This window comes from Colius striatus, unplaced genomic scaffold (genome assembly GCF_028858725.1).
Source record: "Colius striatus isolate bColStr4 unplaced genomic scaffold, bColStr4.1.hap1 scaffold_38, whole genome shotgun sequence".
Taxonomy (NCBI): Eukaryota; Metazoa; Chordata; class Aves; order Coliiformes; family Coliidae; genus Colius; species Colius striatus.
Window position 1 is genome coordinate 1,265,229 of NW_026908522.1, and position 20,980 is coordinate 1,286,208.

Below are 20,980 nucleotides of genomic sequence, written 5' to 3' on the forward strand. Positions count from 1 at the left end.
TGGTGCTTAGGGCTGTTCTGCTCCCGGTGCAGCAATGTGTCCTAAGTGCTTGTTGAGCTCTGTGAGGCTGCTGGCAGCCCACTGCTGCAGCCGGCTGAGGTGCCTCAGGCTATCAGCAGCACAACCCTGCGCTGGATCAGCCGCTCGTTGCAGAGCGCTGTCAGCCGCACATGTGCTGAAGGCAAATGCTGTCCGTTCCCGCACGTCTCCCCCCGCCACATCTCTGCCGCGGCTCTTAGCGCCGATGGAACGGAGCAGCCTTTTGATGCCGTCGGGTCATCTGCGGCACCGTCCCCTCGTTTCCTGCAGCTCTGAAGCTCGCCAGCACCGTTCGGCAGGGGCTGAGCGTGTGCGCAGGAGCGCTGGGGCCGAGCAGGGGGCCAGCCCGCGCCGGTGCTGTGGCGCCGCCCCTTCTCCTGCGCGGAGGGGCCCTGTCGCCGGGGGGCCGGGCCGGGGCGGCCGTGCGGGCTTCGGGCAGAGGCGCGGGCGCTGTGGCGGCGAGGGGCCGAGGCGACGGGGCGGGTAGCGGCGGGCCCGAGCTCGGCTCCGCTCGGCTCGTGTGCGGCCCCGCCGGGCCCTTGTTCCGCCGATGGCGGCCGGGCCGGGGCCGTGGCTGCTGGGCTCGGGCTTGGCCTTGGGGCCGGCAGGTGAGAGGCGGCGGGCGGGGAGGGCGGCGAGCCCGGGGCGGGGGCAGCGGCAGCGGGAGGGAGGGGGACAGGGAGGGGGAGAACAGGGAGAGGGACGGGTGGAGAGAGAAGGAGAAGCCGGGAGAGGGCGAGGGAAAGTGAGAAGGAGAGAGGGAAGAGCAGCGTGAGGGAGGGTTCGGGTGCGGGGCTTGCCCCGCTGTTGCGGCTGTGTCCGGGCCGGGCGGGGGGCGCTGGGGCGGCGGGTGCCCGTCCTCGGGCCGTGGGCGCGCCGTGCCCGGTGCCCGCGCTCTCCGTCCGTCCGTCCGTCCGCAGGCGTGTGGGCGCAGCTGAGGCTGGTGGAGGCCGGCGGAGGGCAGCGAGCGCCCGGGGACTCCGTGCTCCTCTTCTGCCGCGGACACGGCTTCGACTTCGGGACATGCGCAATGAGATGGTACCGTCAGGCACCCGGAGGCAGGCTGGAGTGGGTGTCCTTTATCTCCCCTAGTTCATCACTGATTCAACGTGCACCGGCAGTGAATGGTCGAGCCTCTGTGTCCCGGGACAATTCCCGGTTTAGGACAGCTCTGTCTCTAAGTGCCCCGAGCCCACAGGACTCTGCCCGCTACTTCTGTGCTGTTCGCACACACAGGGACGGGAAATGTAAATGAGTTTTAGCAGAAACCTCCTGGCACTGCCCCAACTCTGGGCCTCAAAACTGGGGACTGTTCCCACACTTTTTCAGTGCTGCTCCCCGGAGAGTTGTGTAGTTACAGCATCAGTTTTCCAGTGTTGATTCTGAAAGGGTCATTTCAGTTGGTTTTGTCCCTTTCTGTCCTGACCCTTCTGATTGCCATCTCCCCATGTCTCAGGCTGATCCTTACCCCTGTCACACTCCATAACCTTTTGGCCTTTGTAAACAGTTTTTGCTGTTAGCTTTGGTTCCCACCCAGCCATGGCCCAGCTGGTGGGGTCTGTAAATAGCCTTGCTGTGGTTTTGGGCATGGCTCAGGCTCACTCAGTGTAGCCCACAACTTAGCTGCCTGAGGACTGGGTAGAGAAAATGAGGGAAATACAGTGTCATTTGGAAGCTTTGGAGCAGAATAGGGAATTTGTGCTTTTTTTTTCCCAGATCTGAGACTGTAACAGGAGCAAGGGACAGCTTGAGAGCTGTGGGGCCATCTTCAGAATCCCAGCAGCAACGGCGTGCAGTGCTGCTCCAGAGAAAACTTGGGGTGGCCCTACAGCACATCTCTTTTTGCCCAGAGAGGTTTTGCTGCCAGGTGAGTTGTGGTAGTTTAGACCAGTGTCCACCAAGTCATTAAATCACTCCCCCTCCTAAATGGGACAGGAAAGAGAGAGAAATAGAACAAACCACTTGTGAGTTAAGGACAGAGAGGTCACTCAGCAGTGAGCGTCACGGGCAAAACAGACTCAACTTGGGGAGAAAAAGGTTTGATTATTACAAAAGAGGAGCAAGGAGATGAGAAATAAAACCGTCTGAAAAACACCTTCCCCCACCCCTCCTCTGGCCAGGACTCCCCTTCCTTCCCCCCAGCAGCGCAGACCATGGGGCTTGTGGTCAGTTCATCACAGATGGACTTTGCCGCTGCTGCTGCTCAGGGAGAGGCCTCCTCACACTTCCCACTGCTGCACTGTGGGGTCCCTCCCACGGGAGACAGTCCCTCACCAACTGCTGCAGCGTGGCTCCTTCCCACGGGCTGCAGCTCCTCACCGACTGCTCCAGCCTGGGGCCTGCCATGGGGGCAGCTCCTCACACCCTGCCCCAGCGGGGGTCACCCACCGCCACAACAGTCCCACGGGGACACACTGCTCCAGCCCGGGGCCCTCCCAGGCTCACAAGCGCTGACACAAACCTGCTCTGCACGGGCACCTCCCCACAGGCTCCCAGCTGCTGCCAGGAGCTCGCTCCAGGATGAGCTTCCAGCACAGTCACAGCCTCCTGCAGGCATCCACCCGCTGCGGCCTGGGCTCCTCCACGGGCTGCCAGTGGGTCTCTGCTCCCTGAGGACCTCATGGACTGCAGGGGCACAGCTGCCTCACCATGGTCCTCACCACATATCACAGAGGAGTCTTTCTTCCAGTGCCCAAGCACCCTCCTCCCCCTCCTTCTCCACTGACCTTGGGGTCTGCCCAGATGTTTTCACATTCTCCCTCCCTGTGGCTGCTGCAGTTTTGCAACTGACCAACAACCTCCCTTCTCAAATCTGTTCTTCACAGAGGCGTTACCTCCATCACTGGTTCTGCTGGCCACACTATTTCTGACCCAAGCCTGGAATCTATTGGCGTTTTTGGGCACCTGGGCACACCGCTGGCTCATGTTCAGCTGCTGCCAATTAACACTCCTGTCTTTTCCCTCTGAGCAGCTTTCCAGCCTCTCTGTCCCAGCCTGTAGCACTGCCTGGGGTGAGTACAGTGACCAAAGCTGAGGCAGGGAAGATGTGGGCAGAGCTGATCTGCGGGCAGAGAGGCAAGAGCGAGCGGCTCTGGCCACGTGTGCTGCCGTGTGTGTGCTGATGTTCCCCATCACAGGTAAGTGAAAGGGTTGATGTTTCCTGGGAACTGAGCTTGCCCCTGTACTCTGCAGGGCTCTGTGGAGCTGTGCTGGCTGCTGCAGCCTGACCTGCCCCTGGCTCCCTTCCTGCCATCCCTGCAGGGCACAGCAGTGTTGGACATCTGACCAGCCTCTGCAGAGGTGGGATGGGGATGCACCAACCTGCTGCTCACTCATCTTGTGGGCTGGTGGTGTAACTGGGGCTGGAAACTGCTCATGGGGCACTGCAGCCCATCTTAAAAAAAACAGGTTTCAGGAGGGCAGTGTAGTTGTTCCCTGCTTGCCTGTGAGAGGTCCTTGTCCCTGCTGTGCTCATTCAGAGCCATTCCAGGGGCAGGAGAGTGGATTCCTCACCATCCCAGCTTGGGAAAGAAAGGGCTTTGTCCTTCAGATGCACTTACTGTTTTGAATGGGAAAATCAGAAAAAGCTCCTGTCTGACACAGAAGAGGGGAAGGTGTTGCCTCCTTCCTGGTGCCAGCTCTATTTCTCTGCTAAACTTTTTCTGCTGAGTTCACAGAGAACCATTTAGTTCTCCTACCAGTCCAGTGTCTGATGCTACACCAGCATCACTCCAGTCTTTGCTCCTTGGAGTGATCACAGTTTATTGCTCCTCACTGAAGCAGACAGACACTGGCCAGGTGGCCTCTGAGCAAGATGAAGGAACTGATTGTGTGGGAGGCTGATGGAGTCATCAGCAAACAGCATCTTGGGGAAAGAGACACCATGGTTTCTGGTGCCCCATGGAAACAGAGTGTCACTTCACTACCCTGTTTCTGCAGCAGCAGAGGGCTGAAAAGGGCAGAGTGCTTGCAACACAGGCAGGGCCAGAGCAGACCTGGAAAGAGGGGGGTTAAATCCATCATGGATGGTTGTTGCTGGCCTCAAGGCAAGGCACTTGCTACACCTCTCTGAGCTGACTTTCCTGGCAAGGGGCATAGAGGTACTGCAACAACTTGTGGGAGGCTGTGATGGCAAGTGTGTTTCTGTGGCCACCCAAAGGGAAAAGGCTGTTCAGTTGCATCTGAGAGCCCAGTGACAAACTGGGTGTGTTCTCACTGCTCTGGGAAGACTTGGCAGCAGGCAAAGGCTGTGAGAGAGGCACCTGGATGTACCCAGGTCTGTTACAGGAGGCATTTAGAGCTTGTTCTCTTTCTTCTGCCAACATTTCAAGAGACTGAAAGTATCACATCAGACATCTCAACATTTTCCTGGGAGGAATGAGGGAATAAGGAGGAGAAAACACTTAAACACAATAAAGAGTAATGACAACAGTAATGCAAATAAACACGGAGTAATCCAGTGGGGAACCACTGTATCAGTGGGGAGTCACTGATTTGTGAATAGGATGAAGTAATGCTGTTTCGTTTTGTGTCTTAGAACTGGGTGTGAAGATGCAGAGACTGCTCCATGATCCAATTAAAAAGCCAGCTTTGGTCAGTCATAACTAGATATTTCCCCCTTCAAGCTCAGCCAAGGGCTTAGGTAAATAAATAATAGCCCACAGAATAGCCAACACTGTGGTCAAATAATCTAGCTCACAAGAGCAAAGAAACTGAGAAACAAAAAAAGGTGCTGGAGTAATTGGGAAAATCCTTCCAAAACCCTTATAAAAATAACTCAAGAGATAGTAAAAATCAGATACCTGAGTGCATAAGCAGCTTTAGCACATCAAGGCAGATTCCATCAAACCACTGTCAGCTAATCCAAAGGAATGTTTTAACAATTCATAAATGTGATGTTTGTCATTTCCCATGAAAACAGGTTTTGAGACCATAAATACTGGAGAGTCCAGAAAGAGTTAGGAAATTTAGAATGAAAGTAGTTAGAAATTGGTAAGACTGGGGCAACTGGTCCACAGATGTTCTTGAAAGTTTCTTCATTTGCTGCATCGTCAAGATGAAACATTCTTGAACTTGGAGGAGTTAATCTCTGAAAATCAAGCAGCTCCAGGGCCCTCTTCTTTCCCAGGCCATAACCTATGGGATTTTTCTAAGCAGGAGAGCCCAGATTCTGCTCTCCTGAAGTCCAGGGCTCCAGTCCTGCTTTTCTGCATTGTCTTCTCCTCTCTGGATCCTGAGCTCAAACAGTGCACAATAAGTCTGTGTTTATGAACAATCATTTTGCCTGCTTCCTTGTCTCAAACCAGCATAAAGACTTTCTAAGGCACTAAATGACCCTCAGACACCAACTTTTAGAGCCCAGATAAGAGCTCAGATAAACTCCTGAGAACTGAAACCAGGTTCAAGGTGAAGCAGATTGTCATAAATGCTTTGAGATAGCACTAAAAGTGCTGGATTTTCATGTTTCTTTACTGTTTACTGATATCACATTTCTTTATGTGGTGTATTGCATCAGAAACCACTCAAGAAGTCACATGACTAGAATCCAAATTCTGAGTAGTAAAGAAGCGGGAAGTGACAGTTTTTTGCAATGAAATCTATCACTGTGGTGGCTGGGTCACCACAATGATATAAACAGCATAGGGTCCTGTACAAAAACCTAGAGGAGGAAAAAAGGCAACATATTTTGGGGAAAAAAGCAGCTGAGTGACTGAAATGATTAAGGAGGCAAATGCAACATTCTTTTAATATTTCTGTTTATCCTGGGAATAGAGCTCAAAGGGTCTCTAAAAGGTGGACGAAAGGTAGAAGCTGGAAATTCTGTCCTCACTTTGAAATCATTATTGTTTTTCCCTTTCCAGTTTTGGAAGAAAATGTGGATCTGGAAATCCTCATGGGATTGCACATGTGGATGATTAGGACAAATATCTGGCTTTTCAACCCCTGTTCTTACAACATTTTTGAATACCACAAGGAAAGAGTGATTGATTGCAGTAAGTATCAGCAGTGTGAGGACAGATAAGCTTATTTTTGGAAGAGGGACGACTCTCACAGTTGAGCCAAGTAAGTGTCATTATGTTATTTGTAAAATGTTGTTAATGTGGAGGAGGATGAAGGAATCTAACAGTTTGGGTTCATTGTAAGAACTTTCTGCTGCAATAATCACTCTGTCCAGGGTTTCCAGGTGAATCCTCAGCTTGAGCCTGCTAAGGAAGGCTGCCTCTATATATTGCTATTGCTCCATCATCCCCAAGCACTGGGTGTGCATTACTTCATAGAATCACAGAATGGTGGGGTTGGAAGGGACCTTTAGAGATCATCCAGTCCAAAACCCCTGCAGAAGCAGGAACCACCTAGATCAGGTCACACAGGAACATGTCCAGTCTCCAAGGAAGGATCCTCCACACCCTCCCTGGGCAGCCTGGGCCAGGGCTCCCTCACCTCACAGGAAAAGAGATTTTTCTTATATTTAAGTGGAACTGTTTGTGTTTCAGCTTCATCCCATCACCCCTTGTCCTGTTGCTACTTACTATAGAAAAAAGGGATGTCCTAACCTCCTGATACCCACCATTGAGATGTTTGTAACTATTGAGATCCACCCTCAGTCTCCTCTGCTCCAGACTAAACAGCCCCAGGTCCCGCAGCCTTTTCTCATATGAAAGATGCTCCAGTCCCCTGATCATCTTGGTGGCCCTGCACTGGCCTCTCTCCAGCACTTCCCTGTCCCTCTTGAACTGAGGAGCCCAGAGCTGGACACAGGACTCCAGATGAGGCCTCACCAGGGCAGAGTAGACAGGGAGAAGAACCTCCCTTGACCTGCTGCCCACACTCTTCTTGATGCATCCCAAGGTGCCATTGGCCTTCTTGGCCACGAGGGCACATTGCTGGCTCACATTACTTAACGTGTTAACTGGATAGCAATTTGGCCCAAATTTCCTGTGAAGTGTCTTACCCTCCAGTGGATTTTCACTGAATCATTTTGAGCAGGAATGAACAACTTAGTCATGAGTTGACAGTGGAGAGATGTTTTCAGATGGATCTTTAGCTCTCTGGTATAAGAAGTTAGTTTTTGACACTACAGATTCTTAAGGGTTGGAAAGGACCTCGATAGATCATCCAGTCCAACTCCCCTGCCAGAGCAGGACCACCTAGAGTAGACACACAGGAACTCATCCAGGTGGGTTTTGAATGTTCCCAGACTCTACAACCCACCTAGGCAGCCTGTTCCAGTGCTCCCTCACCCTCACAGTGAAGAAATTATTCCTTCTGTTTCTTTGGAACCTCTTATGTTCAGGCTTATACCCATTGCCCCTTGTCCTGTCATTGGACATTACTGAGAAGAGCCTGACTCCATCTTCCTGACACCCAACCTTTATGGATTTGTAAAGATTAATGAGGTCACCCCTCAGGCTCCTCTGAAGAGGAGATGAATGGAGCATGGCAGTTATTTTGTTATTTCTCTTCATGTTTAGCTTTAACATAAGTGACACTAACACCACATTCATAGTTTCACCAGGTAAATAATTCCACTGGCATGGAAACAGAGGAGAAAGGAGCTTCAATATCCTTGGGCTTAAATTTTCACAGCTGCCTCATGTCTAAGACTGCTTAGAATGAAAGAAAATTGGCTGTGAAGTTGCCTAGGCTCTGAAAATGCAAATGTGATGAGCAGGGATTATAACAAGCCTTAGTTCTTCCCAGCTCTATTTGGAATTTTATGATGTAAAGAATAGGTGGATGTCACCCCAAGGTTTTTTGTGGAAGTATGAATAATGGGACAGGAGATGAATTTGTTAAGTAGATCTTCGTTATCCTGAACGTCCAGGTGCATACCTTAAGACTTGTTACGATGCTTTTAGAGGTCTGCATGTCCTTAAAGTGCTGCAAAAATGTCCCATGTAATGTTACGTATCTAAAACATCCTGCTCTCCTTCCAGAAAGTCATGGGACTCCCTTAGGTGCTGCCTAATATCTGTCCAGGTCTGTTGGGTGTCTTGCATGGGAATAAATGTCTGCTTTGGAACAATTTAAGTCCATTTCAAATTCCAAAGGGCTAAAGGAATACAAAGTTATCATTCTGGAGAAAGATTTGTTCCTCCCAACCAGCAAATCCTCAGTTGCAAGTGTAGGGCCAGACAAAACTGCCAGATTCCATTATTTTAACATCACTCTACGTTGATTGGAAGATGATATTTGCTTGTTTGTTTGTTGAAAGAAGCAAAATATGCCACAGAGAATAGTAGAATGTGGCAAGAAGGAAACAAAAGACAGGGAGAGGGAAGACTGAGCAGTGGTGTTGCCATTTCAGACATTCACAGAAATGCTGGTATGATGCTCTTGTTTCTCACATCAAGAGTCCTGTATGTACATAAATCCCTCCCAAAAGCAAGCAGTTGTAGGGATTTGTGTATGTGTTTTCAGATAATGCAAAATAATGGGGCTCAGTTGATGCTTTTGGAAATAATTCTCTTTATCAACCACAGTTGCACTGTGTACATTTGCTCCTGCTGAAAGTCTTACCCAGTGCATCATGCCAGAGAAGCAGCTTGCTAGTACATTGACTGTTTAAAAATGCTGGAGATGAGAAAAAATGAAAAGCCTCTTCTCAGATAACAAAGAAACCACAGGACTGGCAGACTCTGGCAGAACCATGTTACAGCACCTGGAAAGGAAATGCATGTGGGAGGAATAGCAAAATGAGCCTTTTTTGATTGACATGTTTAAACTGTTAGAGCTGCGCTTGTTTTTGGGAACAGCACTCAACTGACTGTGGAGCCAAGTAGATGTCCTTTATGTACTAACCTTGTCTGAGTTGTAACTCAGACTCCCTAATGCCTTAAAGTAGCTACTTAGACTGTAGGCTTTCTATCTATTACATTCTCATATGCAGTTAGATGATTTAAGTATTAAAGTCATGCTTTGACAGTTTAAAGGGAAATAAAGTTTCTGTGCAGGCTGACATTTAAGTCCTTAAGAATTTCTATTATGTCAGAATCAGAAACACAGCACTGAGACGAGAGAAGGATGATATACAAAAGCATTGAACGGAACCTTATGAACATTTCTGTACTAGTTTAATCATAGAATCACAGAGGGTGGGGGTTAGAAGGGACCTTTAGAGATCATCCAGTCCAACCCTCCTGTTGAAGCAGGTTCACCTAGATCAGGTCACACAGGAACATGTCCAGGTGGGTCTTGAAGAGCTCTAAGGAAGGAGCCTCCACACCCTCCCTGGGCAGCCTGGGCCAGGGCTCCCTCCCCTCACAGGAAAATAGATTTTTCTTGTACTCAAGTGGAAGTTTTTGTGTTCCAGCTTCATCCCATCACCCCTTGTCCTGTTGCTACTTACTATAGAAAAAAGGGACGTCCCAACCTCCTGACACTAAATTATTCAGAGTTGGGGTTAAACTGAATAGGTCAACTGAATTCAGTGAATGTTTGATTCCTGTTTGGTATCTGTTTGCTGTAGGTGAAGCTATGTCAGAGTACTACTTGGCTTTCACCTCAGTTGTTCAGTATTGGGGTACTGGTGGCAAAGAGAGTAAAATCAGAGCCCCTTGATCAAACCTTAAAAAAGTGTCCTGTGTTGAGAAAAATGTTACACCTGAAAGATCTTTTGACCACCCTGCAAGGCAGATGCCATGCAAAATTCAAAGCCTAATGCACCTCTTTTTAGCAGAGAGATCCATCAGCATGCTCCTGACAAGCTGGACATGTAAATCTTTTCTTGTCTGTCTAACCAGCCTTCATAAGCTGAGCTCTGTCTGGCAAGGAAGCACGCTGGATGATTCCCTGCAGTTTCTTGATTTTATCAAAATTCATGTTGCTAATCTTGTCCTGACATTTGTATGTGGAACCAGCCTGGTTTCTCCATCTATGATCTGAGGGCAAAGATATTTTATTTTTCAAGAAATCACAATGATTTATTGGCTACTGAATCATTTTGAGACCACTGTTTCCTGAAAAGACATCTCTTTCAAGTTTAAGCAATCATGTTTCATTACTTGTATGTCATAAGAAATTCCTTGAGAAGGCTGCTGCTGTGTAGTTGAAATTAAGGCTTCTGCAGTTGTGAAACCTTTATCATTCATGTGTGTTGCTTGGAATTGGGAACTGAACTCTAAAATGCCTTCGAAACTGAAAAAGAAAAGTATATAAAAGTTTCAGAGTAACTCTTTGGAAAGATGAGAGAGCAGGGATTTCAAATCCTCTGAAAGCTTATCAGCATCTTTTAAGCTCTTTCAAAGCTCCAATGCTCGGGCACATTTGTCATGCCTTGAAGTTTGTTGGTTTCTTAACACTAAAACATTACCTCTGAAGGTTATTACACTAATTTAAGGAAGCTTGTAAGAAGATTTGTCCATGGACATCAGAAGTTCATTGGCCTCGGGTTGTTCTTCCCTTCAAATCAGTTTATTATACCAATTCTGCATTATACTTCTAACTGCCCCTGGAGCTGTGGAACAAACAATATGTCACAGCAGATGGATGAGAAAGGTCACACTTTTCAGAACAAGCAAAAGAATTTTTGTTGAACCCAGTACCAGTATTACTCTTTTTCATTGTCTCCTGAATGTGTCGGAATAGCTCACAGCACGTGCAATGTCTAGTGAGGAAAACTTTCCCCACAGCTGAAAGTTCTTGACCTTGTCAGGAACTCCTGGAGAAGTGGAGATCCACAATTCACAGACTTCTGATTGCTTCTCTCCTACTTCCCCATCTTAGAGACAAAAGTCGTTCTTGCATCTGAGCATTTGTTCTAGAAAAGATCAACCTTGTCCCCCAGTCCAGCAGCAGCACTTCATTTCTGCAATGTCATTCGTTGGGGTAACTTTGCACAATAGTGAAGCAACAAACTGACATCTCTTTGTCCTGTTACTCTTGCTGTGGTTAAACCTTTTAGCCACATCAGGAGAAGATTTGGGGGAGGGGAGGGAGAGTTAAGGAAAACCAGTTATTCTCCTATGTCTCTGGAATATGCAAGACAGTCCTTGATCAAAGTGTTATTTTTAGGAATTAAATTGTTGAGAAAGCGGTGTAATTTGACTCTTGGAAGGGAATAAATAAATGTTCTCTTCTGGTTTGCAAGTCCTTTACTTATAAATAAAGAATGAGCTTTGGAAAAAAGGAGGCTTAGAATCCTGTGAACTGAAAGCTCCCATAAAAACCCCTACTCTCTGCCTTTGATCTGATCTTTTAGAAGCAGCAGTAAGAAATAATGAGGAAGAAAAGGCAGTTAGTCATTGATAAAGCCAGGAATTAGTCACAGCTGGAGTATATATGAACTTTAAGTGACAGCACCTCAGACAAGTTGGCCATCAAACCAAACCATGCCCAAACAATGCTTTATTTTTTTTACAGACAACATAAGGAGTTCTGACCCACAAGTCATTGTGATGAAGTCGAGAAACTGGAAGAAGATGGCAACACCGAGAAAGTAGCTTGTTTGGCAAGGAAGTTCTATACAAAGAATGTCATCTTGGAGGTGTCCTCTAATGAAGCCATATATGAGCAAAATACCCCCGTTTTGACATCAGAAGGGTTGTACGATACCATTAAGGTGGTCAGTGCAACAAAAGGCACAGAGGTGGCTTGCACAGCCAAACACGATGGCAAAGAAGCATTGCTAGGTACAGTTTTGTGGTACAGCTGCAGCTTATTTCTGGAGGCAGCATCTTCTGATGCTTGCTGTTTCTCCTGCTAGTGAGTGCTGTGCTGGGTAACCAGCAGAAATGGGGAAGACATCTGGTACATGAGCAAGTGGAGATGACAGATGTTTAAAAGCATAAACAATCTGAACTGTTTAACAACTTGGAGTTACTTTTTTTGGGAGAAAAGTAAAGCACAGTCTTTTTTAAAAATGCACATTTAGTTATGACTAAATAGTTTCCCCCTGGAAGCAAACATCTTGGCACAGCCTGAAATAGCCTTTGTAAACACAGCAAAAAGTTACAGTGGTGGGATTTTGTTTCTTTTTCTTGAAAAAAGGGATTGATTTTTTTACTCATTCAAACACTAAACCCAAAGCAATTCAATAATTCTTCTGTTTTCTGCAAATGCATGGAGAAATCTCCTCCTCTTCATTAACCTTAGAATTAGTGAGTGGTCAGCGGAGCCTCAGGCTGTACTGCCCACGTGTTCCTATGGGAAGGGTCATGTGAACATTTTGTTTAATCCTTTTAAAAATGTGACTATCATTTGTAACGTTTTTTTATTATCATGCTACAGAAAAGGAGGCTGAAGAATCAGTAACAGGGAACATTTGCAACACCACAGACATCTCTATGCAAGGTTAGTTACCTAATAGATTGTGAAGATACATGACAATGTTGGTGGTAAATGCATGCAAATCTATTTTCTCAGGGGTAGGGGAATCAAAATACAGCTGCTTTAAAAGGCATCTGGTTTAGCAGCAGACAAGCATCATAAAGCAAAACCCAGTGTAGACAGACATCCTCCTCCCATGTTGTTGTCATGTATCTCTGTCATCTTCCCCTGAATCGATAACCTTTGGGTTTGGTTTTTTTCCCACTTTCTGACAGTGTCACAATATCCAAATCTAGACCATGATCTCTCTCATCTTTTCTCTATCACTGAACAGATGCTGAAGGGGAGAAAACAAACATGCTCTCTGTGACTGTGTTGGGCTTGAGAGTCCTGGCAAAAAGTATTGCCTTCAATGCACTCGTGAGCATCAAGCTGTTTCTTTTCTGAGGTAAGGAAGCACATAGCTTGATCTATAGAAAAACTGGAAGCTCATGCCAGGAATGACCCCTTGTCTTTTTGTAGTTCTCTATCATTACACCTGTTCACCTGCTCCTGCTCCCTTTAAATAACTCTTGTAGGTTTCTGGGAAAAAGCACAATGCTTATCTAAACCTCATCCCCAACAACAACCAAAAAAATCCACCTGAAAATCGTCCCATTGTCACTCCCAAACCACCAAGAAAACAGCCCCTTTCATATCCAAAGCTCAGTTCTTGCTGTCTGGTACCCAAATTTTCTTTGCAGCAAACTTTCTTTGCCAGAACAACTCAGGTGTTACCAGAAGTGCCTGAGAGAGATCTCACTGACTGTTTCAAGTGGTAGAGCACAAAGCCTGGAGAAAAATGAACACAAATAAGGGGTTAAAAGCAAGGCTCTGAAAACACTGACATGTGAAGTAGTGGGAGGAGAGAGAGGAGAGGGGAGGCTTTTTAAATTAAGGTATACAAAGAGGCACAAAAGATAGTCCAGGTTAAGCTTTGTGAGTGTCTACCTGTCTTGATCTCACAGCTGTCAGACAATGGCATGTAGCCCCGGTTGCATTAAAGGGCCGATGTGGAAACAAGGCAGCAGCACTGTGAAGAGCAGCTGGAGAGCTTGTCCCAGCAGCACAACGGGTCAAACGGCCAACGCCAAATCTACTGACAACAACCACGCAGAAGACAACAGAGCACCCTCCCCTTCAGACCTTCCGTACTGCCGAGTCCTGCCTGGCCAGTGGATTTCATTTCAAGACTTGTAGCTGCTTTTGCTGTTTCTTTTTCTCTGAACTGAGGAGACTGTATTTTTTCTTAACCCCCTGCTAAGTAGAAGTTGATCACGCCACTGTTCTCACTTCTACACAGCAGCATCCAACCTGCTTCTGACTTGCGGAAACAGACTCTGTCGCTCCAAGAGTGATAAGGAAGGATGTTTATTCGGCACGGTGGGGGCAGGGGGTGTATAAACTTGCCCACCCGACTGGGCAACTTGCTTGACTTATATTTGTTACAAAGTCACAAAATCGTATGGTGACATTATCCACCTAGACAAAGACACAACCTGTCCCCGATTTGGCATGTAAATTAGGTCTTTTCTTCCTTTCCTTTGTGTGGTGTCTCCCGGTGATGGTCTTTGGGGCCTCGGGAGATGAAGGCTGATAAGTCCTGAGGCTTTCTCACCCCTGATCTTTGGGCAACTTGAGATATCACTTGGCCCCTTGCAGAACCGGTTTCTGCCCTCAAGGAAGTTGGAGCACCCGGGAGGTTGTGTGAGGAGATAACCACGACCTTTTTACAGCTCCTGTGTGAATTTATTTTGTCTGAAAAAATAAGCTTGGTACTATTGCGATAAGTTCGTATAAGGTTTATTAGTACATGTTAGTATAAAGCTCTGCATCACTTCAATAGCTTTGAAAAATCCAGTCCTCATAGATATATGACCCTTTAAAAACAGCATTTACAGGCATGTTGCGTTATTGATGTATTACTGCTGAGAGAATTCAGGCAGAGGAGATGCTATTTATAGCTTTAATGATTTTTAGATAGCTTTAGCATCAGCAGTTTTATAGTGTAGATGAGACCTGTGTTGGATGTGAAGTGATTCAATTCAACCAGATAATGTTCAGCCAAGGAAGTGTTTCTTTATTAAACCTGCATTTCTTCTGCAAAATGTGTGGCACACAGCAGTTTAGGCTACAGAAGTGGTGACCAAAAGAAAGCTTTACTAAGCCTAAATGCTGTGGTTTGTTCTGTGCTTTTTCTTATGACTTTGAGATGGAGATTGCTGAAACACAACTGACCTAATGATCAGTCAGAATAGAAATTCAAATGAGGTCTGGCCTTTCTGATGCATCTTTCTTTTGCATGGTAACAGAAAGGCACATGTCTAAGGAGCAATCAGTTAAAAGACAGTTTGATAAGAGTATGAGGAAGGAAAATGCACATTTCAGAAAAAAAAAAAGCATCCTGTTTTTTTCCACTCATTGAGACTAGGAACAGGCCAAGAGGAATTAATGTAAGGTGGTGTGATGGAAAAACAGTTTCCATAGCAACTTGGTTGTTATTCAAAAGACCCCAACATACACATCCCCCGACTCATTTTCTCTCGCTAGCAACAGACAGGATGCTGTGGTCAACCTTATGACTAAGTTACACCAGGCAAGACTAAATCCCCCTTTGTTTGAAAAACAAGTTAACCACATCCTGAAGGGGAAATAAGGTTTTTCATATATTGACTGTTCTACTGCTGGCTTTAAGACGGCTTCTACAGAGTGCATAGCAAGGTCAGTTTAATTAAGCTTTTCCAGGTTAGTCAGTCCCTACACACACCTAGATGACCCTCACTGTATGAAGAGAAGTGAAATGTGCATGACAAAGTCAAAACCAGCATAATACTTTAGTTCATCCTACAACCATACTGTGTATCAGGGGAAGCCATTCACTAGCAGATTGTTTTGATCATGATTTTGTGGCGTCACCCTGAACCTTTTTCTCTTGCACTCCACACTTTGCAATCTCTCAGGCAAGACTCAGATTGAGAGTACCATTTCTGTGTCTCCATGAAAACCATGGAATGACATTTTCCTGGATAGTTCTCAGGAGTCCAAATGAGATGCAAAGAGATGATACAGCAGGTGAGTCACAGCATCTCTGGGGGACCGTGGGCTTTTAGCATTGCAGCTGCTGTTGCAGGACTGCCATGGATGTCAAATGACAAAGAAGACATGTAGGCTCTAAATCTTGTTTGGCATCTTGGAAGACATGAAAAGGAGAGACAAACTTAAAATATCCAGAAGTCTGTTGTAATGTGGCAGATAAAGCTCTTGGCAGCTTCTAAGTTCAAGATCCTGGCATCCTTAGGGTGTTCAGGATCAGAACCAGTGCAAAAGCTTTTGAGATTCCTTGGCCCAACATGTAGACTAATTCACCTCTTAAAAGCATTCCAGTGTCAGTCAGGTTGTTCAAGGTGGGGAGAGCACATAATACACCTTTCCCCACTAAGTATGTGGAGAAGAATACAGTTATTTGCTTTATTGCTTTAGTTTTCCTACTTCTGTGTCTTAGTACATCTACTGCAATACAGCAGCATTTTGAAGAGAGAGCTTAAGGAACCAATTTCACAATCAGCATCTTTATTGACACAAAATGGCAATATTTACAATCCTTAATCAAATTCTGACATGACAGCTTTCTGCAAGTTCAAGTCATTTTGTTGCAGGCTTTGACTAGTTGTATAGACTTGGGTTTTACTTTTTACGATGTCTGAAAGACTTTCATTTTTGTCTAAATATCATCATGGTTATTTCTCTGCTAGATTTAGTTTAACTGTAGAGTAACTTCTATAGCCAAGCTGCTCAGAAAGTGACTTTGCTTTCCTGTGTAATAGTCCATTATAATGATGATGACATCTAGATTTCAAGTTAAAATCTAAACTACTTTGCTAACTCCTGAAAAATCTCTTCTTCTGGACACTGCATAAAGACAACATCATGTTTTAGATAAGATGAGCTGGTTTACATTCCACTCTCAATAGCATTTCAAGTGCTGTTAAATTTTACCAACATCAGGACATTTTTAATTGTGCTTCTACTTGTGGTGGTTTAGCCTGATGTCCACCCAGTCATTAAATCACTCCCCCTCCTAAACTGGAGAGAGAGAGAAATATAACAAAGCACTTGTGAGTTAAGGACAGAGAGGTCACTCAGCAATCAGCGTCACGGGCAAAACAGACTCAACTTGGGGAGAAAAGGTTTGATTATTACAGAAGAAGAGCAGGGAGATGAGAAATAAAACCATCTGAAAAACCCCTCCCCCCACCCCTCCTCTGGCCAGGACTCCCCTTCCTTCCCCCCAGCAGCGCAGACCATGGGGCTTGTGCTCAGTTCATCACAGATGGACTTTGCCGCTGCTGCTGCTCAGGGAGAGGCCTCCTCACGCTTCCCAGTGCTGCACTGTGGGCTCCCTCCCACGGGAGACAGTCCCTCCCCAACTGCTGCAGCGTGGCTCCTTCCCACGGGCTGCAGCTCCTCACCGACTGCTCCAGCCTGGGGCCTGCCATGGGGGCAGCTCCTCACACCCTGCCCCAGCGGGGGTCACCCACCGCCACAACAGTCCCATAGGGACACACTGCTCCAGCCCGGGGCCCTCCCAGGCTCACAAGCGCTGACACAAACCTGCTCTGCACGGGCACCAAAAAAGAGGATTTAGACCCTAAAAGTGTCAGTTTAGACTAAAAAATGGAGATTGAGAGCATAAAAGAGGGGGACTAGACCGAAAACAAGGATTTACCCCTTAGAAACAAGACTTTAGGCCCAAAAAATGAGGATTTAGACCCTAAAACTGTGGGTTTAGACCCAAAAAACGAGGCTTTAGATCCTAAAAGTTTGGGGTTAGATCCAAAAATGGGTATACAACTGGGGGTTTAGATCCCAAAACAAGGCTTTAGACCCTAAAATCTAGACCCCAAAAATGAGGGTTTAGACCCTAAAACAGTGGGTTTAGATCCCCAAATACAAGGATTTAGACCCTGAAACTAGGGATTTAGGTGGTATAGATAGACCTTAAAACAGGGGGGTTTGACCAAAAGAGAGAATTTAGTCCCTAAAACTAGGAGTTTTGGCATTAAAATAAGGCTTTAGACCCTTAAACAGTAGGATTTATACTGAAAAAGAGGATTTAGACGCTAAAACTGGTTGTTTAGATGCCCAAAATAAGGACTTAGACCCTAAAACCAGGGGTATAGTTGTAAAAACGAGGATCCAGACCCTAAAACCGGGAGTTTAGACAGCAAAAACGAGGATTTAGACCCAAAACCAGGTGGTATAGACCTCAAAACAAGGATTCAGACCCTAAAAACAAGACTTTAGGCCCAAAAAATGAGGATTTAGACCCTAAAACTGTGGGTTTAGACCCAGAAAAGGAGATTTAGACTCTAAAACAGGGAGTTTAGACCGAAAACCAGGACTTAGACCCTAACACTGGGTCTTTAGACCCCAAATACAAGGATTTAGACCCTAAAACCAGGGTGTTAGTCCTAAAAACGAGGATCCAGACCCTAAAACTGGGAGTTAAGACACCAAAATAAGGGGATTTAGGTGCTAAAACTGAGGGTTTAGACCCCAAAAATGAGGATTTAGACCCTAAAACTAGGGTTTTAGCCATAAAAAAGAGGATCCAGATCCTAAAACTGGGAGTTTAGACAGCAAATACGAGGATTTAGACCCAAAACCAGGTGGTATAGACCTCAAAACAAGGATTCAGACCCTAAAAACTAGACTTTAGGCTGCAAAAATCTGGATTTAGACCCTAAAACTGTGGGTTTAGACCCAAAAAAGGAGATTTAGACCCTAAAACAGGGAGTTCAGACCGAAAACTAGGACTTAGACTTTAACACTGGGTGTTTAGACCCCAAATACAAGGATTTAGACCCTAAAACCAGGGGTTTAATCTGCAAAACTGGGATAAAGACCCTAAAAGCGGGAGGTGCGGAGGCTCGTTGGCGCCCCGCAGCCTCCATTTCCCATCACCCCCAGCGCGTCGCTGCCGCCCAAAGCCGCGGGCGGGAGCCGCGGTGCGTGCCGGGAGCTGTAGTTGTGCGGCGGCGCCCGGCAGGAGGCGGCGTGCGGCGGAGGGGGCGGGGCCTCGGGTTCCCAGCGTGCCCCGCGCGGAGCCCTTGCTCATGCCCCGCTGGCGTGGGCTGCAGGAGGCTGTGGCTGTGCTGGAAGCTCATCGTGGAGCGAGCTCCTGGCAGCGGCTGGGAGCCTGTGGGGAGGTGCCCGTGCAGAGCAGGTTTGTGTCAGCCCTTGTGAGCCTGTGAGGGCCCCGGGCTGGAGCAGTGTGTCCCCGTGGGACTGTTGTGGCGGTGGGTGACCCCCGCTGGGGCAGGGTGTGAGGAGCTGCCCCCATGGCAGGCCCCAGGCTGGAGCAGTCGGTGAGGAGCTGCAGCCCGTGGGAAGGAGCCACGCTGGAGCAGTTGGGGAGGAGCTGTTTGGGACTTCTGAGGGGTGAACTGTGTGGCTGCTGGGAGGCACTGGGGAGTACTGGGAGTTACTGGGTGTGAACTGGGAGCTACTGGGTATTACTGGGCGGCTCATTGAGGCACAAGGGGCTGCAGTGAGGAGAACTGGGAGTCACTGGGAGCTACTGGGGGCCTCTAGGGGTGAACTGGGGGTTCCTGGGGAGGGATTTGGGACTTCTGGGAGCTACTGAGAGGAGGCTACTGAGGGATAAACTGGGAGGATGTGGGAGCCTTTGGAGAGGGGAGTTGGGGCATTTTTAGGCCTTTTGGGTTGTTTTGAGTCCTTGAAGAGTCTTGGGGGGTGTCGAAGACTTTTGGGGTGTTTTGGGGTTCCCTCCTCATCCTGAGCCCCCTCCCCAGTGTGGTGTGCCAGAGCAAATGCTGCGTTCCTTGAACTGGCCCAGTGACCCGAGTACTTCATGGTGGCATTTCTGTGAGCCATGGTTACAGCATTGATGTCAGGCAGATGGGGTTTTATTTCTTGAGGACGGTTCCCTTTCTCTCTGTGTATGAGCAGGTGGATCAGCACAGATCAGCAGGTCACCACCAAGGCTGCCATTCCTGTAGCCTGCCGTGTGCCCTGGCATCTCTGTGTCACATTTTTGGGGAGGATCTTGCCATAAGCTAATGCAGCTGTTTCTTGCTGCCAAACTGGAGTCCTGGCTCTGGTGCCCAGATGTAATACCAGGGGTGCACCGACTGGCTGAAGCTGTCTTCCTCTCCTGACGGCTGATGGTTCAAGGAAGGAGTGTAGTCCAGGCTTTGTGTTTGTGGTACTTGTGCAGCAGAGACCAAACAGCTGAGGAGTTGCTCCTGCCCTGCTCTGTTCTCTCGCTGCATCTCTGAGAGGAAGCGGCGACAGAGCAGAAACAGGACGTTGAGGCTGGTTCAGTTGCACTGAGTGTAGCAGGAGAGAGCAGTGTCTGTGCAGGGATGGATTTGCACAGGAGCCCTCAGCGTTTCTGCTGCCCTCAGGGAGAACTGAGCGAGGGCTGCGAGGCCAGAGGACGGGCTGTGGGTGAGAGCAGAGCCAGGGCAGCCGGGCTGTGCCCCTGCCTGGTGCCCAGCGCCCTGTTGCTGCCCCTTTGTGCCCGTCCCCTGTGAGCCTGCACAGCCCCAGCCCCTGCTGAGAGCAGAGGGATCCCCCTCACACCACTCCGTGTCTCGCCCTTGCTCAAGCTCTCAGCCCCCCACGGCCAGCCAAGGGCACTGAGGGCTCGTTTCCCCGCCCAGCAGCACTGTCTGTGCCTCAGTGTGTCTGTGCTCTCTGTGGGGCACTGACACAGCACAGAGATCCCAGCCAGAGCTGCTGCGGCCCTGCAGAGGAGAAGGCTGAGCTCAGGGGCCCTTCTCAGCGCTGAGGGCTCCCTGCAGGGCGGGGGGGCGAGAGGCTGGGGCCGGTGTGTGCTGTGTGGTGGGCAGGGACGGGACACGGGGTGCCGGGCACACGCTGACACAGGGGCAGCCACCCAAGGCCCTCCCTGGGTACCCCCAGGCACTGCCCATGTGCAGCCTGGGGTGTGAGGGGACGCGGCACGCAGCGGCCGCACGGGCACAGAGACACACAAGCGCAGCATCTGCCCAGCTCCTGCTTGTGCCCTCCAAGGGGAGGCCTTGGCAGCTCAAAAGGAGGGGGTTTGACCCAATGGGATGCTTTGGAAAGCTAAAAACGAGGCTTTCAATGCTAAAACCAGAAGTTTGGAGCTAGATACAAGGCTTTGGAAGACAAAAAAAGAAACCTGGGCCCTAGCATGAGGGTTTGGAAGCTAAAAAGGAGCAGGTCTTTTTGAACCTAAAAACCACCCAGTTGTATACTCATTTTTGGGTCTAATCCCAAACATTTAGGATCTAAATCCTCATTTTTTGGGTCTAAACCCACAGTTTTAGGGTCTAAATCCTCATTTTTTGGGCCTAAAGTCTTGTTTTTAAGGTCTAAATCCTTGTTTTCGGCCTAAACCCCCTCTTTTAGGGTCTCAATCCCCATTTTTTAGTCTAAACCCACAGTTTTAGCGTCTAAATCCCTTTTTTTGGTGTGTAAAGTCCCAGATTTAGGGTCTAGATCCTTGGTTTTAGGACTAAACCCTGTTGTTAGGGTGTAAATCCTTGTTTTCCGGGTCTAAACTCCCAGTTTTAGGGTCTGTATCCGTATTTTTAGGACTAAATCCCTGGTTTCAGGATCT

The 20,980-nt window shown here is 47.9% G+C and overlaps 1 pseudogene; it reads left to right on the forward strand.

The window, feature by feature from the left end:
* The first annotated feature begins 1,062 nt into the window (after positions 1–1,062).
* Positions 1,063–13,417, forward strand: LOC133629310 (T cell receptor delta constant-like; annotated as a pseudogene).
* The last annotated feature ends 7,563 nt before the right edge of the window (positions 13,418–20,980 follow it).